Here is a 6761-nt window from a genome sequence, read left to right as displayed (position 1 = left end):
TCATAACTAACTCTTTAGCCTAGACTAGCCTACACTATGTGGTGTGATAATCATAACTAACTCTTTAGCCTAGACTAGCCTACACTATGTGGCGTGATAATCATTACTAAGTAGTCTAAACTAGCCTACACTATGTGGTGTGATAATCATAACTAACTCTTTAGCCTACACTGTGGTGTGATAATCATAACTAACTCTTTAGCCTAGACTAGCCTACACTATGTGGTGTGATAATCATAACTAACTCTTTAGCCTAGACTAGCCTACACTATGTGGTGTGATAATCATAACTAACTCTTTAGCCTACACAGGTGGCGTGATAATCATAACTAACTCTTTAGCATACACTATGTGGAGTGATAATCATAACTAACTCTTTAGCCTACACTATGTGGCGTGATAATCATAACTAACTCTTTAGCCTACACTATGTGGCGTGATAATCATAACTAACTCTTTAGCCTACACACTATGTGACATGATACAAATCCAATGGCTGTAGCAGATGAGATTTACTAACATAACTCTGCCTTTTGTTGCGTTTTTGGGAGTTGTTTTGTTTTTCTTTGGTTGGGGGCCGGATTGAGATGGTCCAGGGGCCGGGTCTGGACCTGGGGCCGCATTTTGCCCATGTGTGCTTTAGATAATGCTAGTCACCTGCTAATCATGTAGATTAAAGTGTTAGCATGGAGCTAGTATCACTGAAAATTATGCTAAAGTGTCAGCATGGAGCGAGCTACTATCACTAAAAAATTGTGTAGCCTACGCTAAAGTAGCATCAATATCCAAACTTTTACTTAAAACTTTGAGACTTATAAGGAAACAGCTCTGTTTTCAATGACAAAATCATGTTTTTGGAAAGAAGTGATGAATTCCAGATAGCAATGCAACATTATTTACTGTAATCTTTCAGCAGAGCGTTCCTCGACCGGTACCAAAAGAACAAAGTGATCAAAACGAGATGCTGCACACCTGAGTATCAGTGACAGGTGTGTAGGAGAAGAACACCACTCAATCAAAACAGAGACAAAGAGAGAGAGAGAGAGAGACTCTCATAGAGACAGACATACACACACACACACACACACACACACACGCACACGCACGCGCGCGCACACATACACACACACACACACACACACACACACACACACACACACAGAATAGATGTGGGTGATGAACCTGATTTGAACCTGCAGCATCAGGAGCACATGACAGACGCCATGGTGCTTCCTCCCCCAGGGAGACGCTTCAGTTTGAAGTACCAGTACGCCTTGGAGCACTGTGTGTGTGCGTACACGTGCGCACGTGTGTGTGTGTGTGTGTGTGTGTGTGTGTGTGTGTGTGTGCATGTGCATGTGCATGTGCATGTGCACATCATAGGTGTCGGTGCAAGCCCTGTGTGTGTTTCTACTTGTTCAGAAGCCAGTGTGGGTGTCTTTATGTGTGTAATCTAACCCATGTGTGTGTGTGTGTGGGGGGGGGATGAAAGGGATGCAGACTGGCCTCAGGCTTCAATTAAAAACAGGCTGAGGTTGCTATGGAGATATAGTTGAACTGCAGTACTTTATGAAATATAGAGTGCCACAGGAATTGGTCGTAAAACCCGGAAGTTAGCATCGCCTCGTTCTCTCGTCTGGAAGTCTATGGGCTTTTTCTTTTTTGTATGGGGATTTTGGTTAGATGCCTGAAATAAGTTCTGTGGTTAACAAACGTTTATGCTACCTTTGTGTCAGCAAGATAATCTTCACAAATGAACACCACTTTAATTATTTTTGAAGCATTTTCTGAAACTCCCCAATTTTGACGATCGCATTTCCACTTAAAAAAAATCATATAAGTGGTGTTCATTTGTGGATATTATGTTGCTGAACACAAAGGTCTCAGTTTCCAAAACGGTTAACCAGACCTTATTTCAGGCATCTAACTAAAATCCCCATACAAAAAAAAACATTGACTTCCAGACGAGGGAACCCAGCGATAACTTCTGGGTTGGCCTACAAAACTGACTGCTGTAGTCTGGAAAACAACAGGTGTTATCTGGCGATAATGACAAAATAACTCAATATCTGCAGAAAATAACATTAAATGAACTCATTGTCATGGAAAAATGGCTTAATAAAATATACATATAGTTTATGTATAATAAAATAATTATGGCGCTGAAACTGTGTTGAGGCATTTTAGCCACTAATGATCCATTTTTGCCCATTTAGTTGGCCCTAATTACCTATAATCAAAAATCTGGCTCCATTAGATCACTGGCAGGGGTGCTCTTTACACTTCTTGAAAGATTCAGCGCGATCGCACGTAGAATGGCATAGCAGTGGCCGAACACAATTCTGCTCACTCACACACTGCAGAGACTTTGCATTCTTATATTAGGATGGATGGTCAGATCTATATCTTTATTCAATTTCCTTTTCAATCAGTTTTATTAGCATGACAATTATAGGCTGCTACTGTGTTTCCAAAGCTTACCTAAATAATGGAGACAGAAATCATAAGCAAATCAACCTGATTATGCAACACACAGAGATTCACATTTATTCTGATATAACAGACATTTCTGCAGCTTTAATAAGTATTGTATTGTATTGTATTGTATTGTATTGTATTGTATTGTATTATTTTCTCATATCTTTGATAAAGCTCAAGACTTTCTGGATTATTCTGAAAAAATGTCTCCTATAATAATTTCTCCATCATTACTTTGACTCTGATGAAGACTGGTTCTTGGTCGATGCGCGTTAGTCGCTGTTATTATAATGTAGCTGCTATAATAAAGCCTTTTTACCTTTTACTACAGTACCTCTCACACATCATACTTTTTTAAGTGAATATAAAGTGGATTTTTTAAAGAGGATTTCAAGTGACACGCTCCAAACGATGTTAGTGAAGGTGCGTGTGGTGCCGGTTTCGGAGTACCGGAGGGCGATATTCCACTCAGCAGCTTGGGCATGGAACATGGTGGTGATGAGGTAACCTGACACTTTCAAATGGTTTATTTCACAAATCATGATCTGATCTCATGATCTCCTGCAAATCCATCTGCCTTGCAAAGTTATATAAAGAGGCACCTAAATCTGCATTGCAATTCAGTACTGGTAGTACGGTAATGGTCATCATCGTCGTAATCATCATCATCATCATCATCATCATCATCATCATCATCATCATCATCATCAACATCATCATCTCTGTGCTGGTCCACTGTTACAAAAACCTTCACTGGTAAAATCTTCAGAGAGAGTTCTTCCTCAGTGTTGAAGTATGGATTCAAGATTCAAGATTTTTATTGTCACTCCGTAGTACAAGTATCACGTGTGAAATTCTTGTGCTGTAGGCTCTGTTACAACATAGTGCAAAAAATAAAAGATAAATAAATAAAAACAAGAGGCAACAAGCAATAAAGCAGTAAGACACGCCACAGACAGTGGCGTATTCACTGCCCATATGTGCAAATGGCATGAACATACTTTAAACATAATTAAACATAATAACATTCTGTTAGGTGCAAATAGCATATACCTAATTAAACATACTATTGAACATTAGTGATGGTAGCAGCTGCAGTGCGGTACAGTACGGCTACTACACTATTTGTATGTTAAGGAGTCTCGTGGCCTGTGAGAAGAAACTGTCCCTCAAGCGATTTGTGCGTGCTCTTGGGACCCTGTATCTCCTCCCTGAGGGTAGCAGGGAGAACAGACTGTTGTGGGGGTGGTTTGTGTCTTTGATGATCTTCAGGGACCTCCTGAGGCACCGCTGGTTGTACAGATCTTGCAGTTCTGGCAGCTCACATCCTGTTACGTGCTGGGCCGCGCACCTCACCCTTCTTAGCGCCCTGCGGTCCATGGTGGTGCAGTTCCCGTACCAGGTGGTGAAGCAGCCAGTCAGCAGGCTTTCAATGGTGCCTCTGTAGAAGTCCCTGAGGATTTTTGGCCTTAGCCCGAATTTCTTCAGGCGCCTGAGTCCGTGTAGTCGCTGTTGGGCCTTTTTGACAACAGTGGCGGTGTGGTTGGCCCATGTCAGGTCCTGGTGGATATTGATTCCCAGGTACTTGAAGCTGTCCACCCTTTCCACCACTGTGCCGTTGATGGTGATTGGGGGGGGGTGTTCCCCCCCCCCCCTTCTGTAGTCTACAATGATCTCCTTTGTCTTGGAGACGTTCAGAGAGCGGTGGTTGTCCTGGCACCATTGTTCCAGGGCCTCCACCTCCTTTCTGTAGGCTGTCTCGTCGCTCCTGGAGATCCGCCCCACGACCACTGTGTCGTCTGCAAACTTCACGATGGTGTTCGAAGTTTGAGTCGCCACGCAGTTGTGGGTGTAGAGGTCATACCAGAAGGGGCTGGAGACACACCCCTGTGGCGCTCCTATGCTGATGGTCAGTGGGGAGGAGGTGAGGTTGCCCACTCTCACCACCTGGCGGCGGTCTGTTAGAAAGTCCAGGATCCAGTCACACATTGCTGTGCTTAGTCCCAGATCCTTGAGTTTGCTTACCAGCCTGGAGGGTACTATGGTGTTGAATGCTGAGCTGTAGTCCACGAACAGCATTCTCACATAGGTGTCCTTCCCCTCCAGGTGGGAGAGGGCGGTGTGGAGCACGTGTGCTACTGCATCCGCTGTGCTCCTGTTGGGGCGGTATGCGAATTGTAGCGGGTCGTGGTCCGGGGGGAGTGTGGGGCGGATCTGTGATATGACCAGCTTTTCGAAGCATTTGCTGGCTATCGGCGTAAGGGCTATTGGGCGCCAGTCATTGAGGCTGGTCACTTTCTGCTGTTTGGGAATGGGGATAATTGTTGCTGTTTTGAAGCAGGAGGGAACTTGCCGGAGGGAGAGGGACTGGTTAAAAATGTCTGTGAATACGCCTGCCAGCTGGTGTCCGCAGGCCTTGAGGACACGCCCAGGGATGCCGTCCGGGCCGGCCGCCTTGCGTGGATTGATACGCAAGAACGGGAAACAGGAAACAGCCTGTCAGTGAAGGTGTCTGTGAAGGTGTGCATGTGTGTGTCACTATCAGCATCATGGAATGACAGCTTTCCTCTGTGCCAGTCCAGACTCACTCTGACCCTCTGCGGCTTCTTCTTCATTCGGAAAACAAGGTATGGCTCTGGTTGGCAACGTGCTTTGTATTTATTATCATAGAACTCTATTCCCCATAATCTAGACTGTAAGTATCCGTCTATCATCTGGACAGCCTCTGCTGCTACACCCAGTAACCAGACTGTATTGTCTCCAACCTCAACATCCCAGCTGTGAGTTCCTGAGTTAAAGCCCTCACAGCCCAGGACACGGGAGTAGGAGTTAAAGATGACGGCAGAAGAGCAGTAGTCAATTCTCTCTGCGTTTTCAGGAAGCTGCTGTCTCACTTCACGTCTCACACTGGTCAGATCTTCAGACAGGATGAGTTTTGGATTGGCAGTGTTTTGGGTCCAGAATCACAGGAGTGTAGGAGACCATCTCCTTCATCTTGTCACAGACTGTGAAGCTGAGGTTGCCCAGGTGTTTAGCCTCGTCTATCAGAGCTCCTGAGACCAGCTGTGGATCCTCCAGCAGGGGGTGCTGGACTCTGTCCACTGTAGCCTTGTAGTTCTGCAGGAATGAGATGTCTTCAGCTATCAGCTCCTTCTCTATGACTCTGACTATGTCAGAAAGAGCTGCTATCTCCCTGCTCAGACCCTCAATCTTCTCCTTCATTGTCTGACTCTTCTGCTCCTCTTCCTCCCTCAGTGCAGCGATCCTGGCTTCCTCTTCCTTTTGGAGAAACTGGTGAAGCTTCTTAAACTCCTCCTTAATCTGCATCTCTGTGCGTCGGGCCTGGACCTTAATGTGTTCTGCTGTTTGATCACAGTTTCTTTTGACTTCATTAAAGAGCTCCAGTTTCTCCTGTTAGGGCTTCAGCGATTTCTGGAGTTCCTCCTTGTGATGCCGTGCAGCTTCATCAATGGGTCTGAATCTGTGGTCAGTGTGTGTTTCTGAATCTCGACAGATGAGACACACTGGCTGCTGATGGTCCAGACAGAAGAGCTTGAGTTTCTCAGAGTGCACACTGCAGAGAAGCTCAGATCCTGCTGAAGGTCTGTGATCCCTCTCCAGTAAGAAAGCCTCACACAGGTTCTTCAACACCAAGTTACGAGGTGGTTGTCTATTCTTTGAACATCTTCTCTTACAAATTGGACACTCACGTATTTGTTTCCCTGCCCACCATTTCTGCAGACAGGCTTTACAGAAGGTGTGGCTACATGAGAGGAGGACAGGATCTGATGTCATGGCAGACAGAACAGGAGAGATCCTCTGATCTGGAAGCCATTTTATCTCTCAGTGAAGCTCAAAAACAGACAGACAGCTCAAACAGGAAGTGAGTCAGACAATTTTGGCACCACTCCCTCCTCTAGAAAGTTACTGTACTTTCACCTCCAGTCGTGGTTCCTCTAAAACTCACATTCAGTTTGTGATGTCAGCAGCAGGTTGAAGTGGACGTTTTCCAGTGTGATGGACCAAGCAAGTCGGCACGAGGACACAGGGAGAAGGTGCAAAATTTGGGGTTTTATTTACCCAAAAATGAATACAAAGGGTAACAAAACCAAATGTGAATTACAAAAAAATAATGAAAAACATAATTTGTGGGCCCAAAATATAGCTAATAATTAAACAGAAAAAACAACTGAACAGAAGAGGAGCCTAAAAGCAAATGAGGAACTCAGGGGTATATATAGGCCTGGCCAGACACACAAAATTAAGCAGGGGGATAAATTAAT

The 6761-nt window shown here is 44.8% G+C and overlaps 1 pseudogene across 1 annotated transcript; it reads right to left on the bottom strand.

Annotated features, from left to right (window-relative positions):
- Positions 1–2512: 2512 nt before the first annotated feature.
- Positions 2513–6313, bottom strand: LOC310773121 (E3 ubiquitin-protein ligase TRIM39-like; annotated as a pseudogene). The gene is made up of 2 exons: positions 5018–6313; positions 2513–2517 (listed from the first exon to the last, which is right to left on the bottom strand). The product of its transcript is annotated as an E3 ubiquitin-protein ligase TRIM39-like (transcript).
- Positions 6314–6761: the final 448 nt, after the last annotated feature.

This window comes from Poromitra crassiceps, assembly GCF_964638095.1.
Source record: "Poromitra crassiceps genome assembly, chromosome: 3".
Classification (NCBI taxonomy): domain Eukaryota; kingdom Metazoa; phylum Chordata; class Actinopteri; order Beryciformes; family Melamphaidae; genus Poromitra; species Poromitra crassiceps.
The sequence above is the reverse complement of the archived record's forward strand: the minus strand, read 5'-3'. Positions and strand labels throughout refer to the sequence as shown.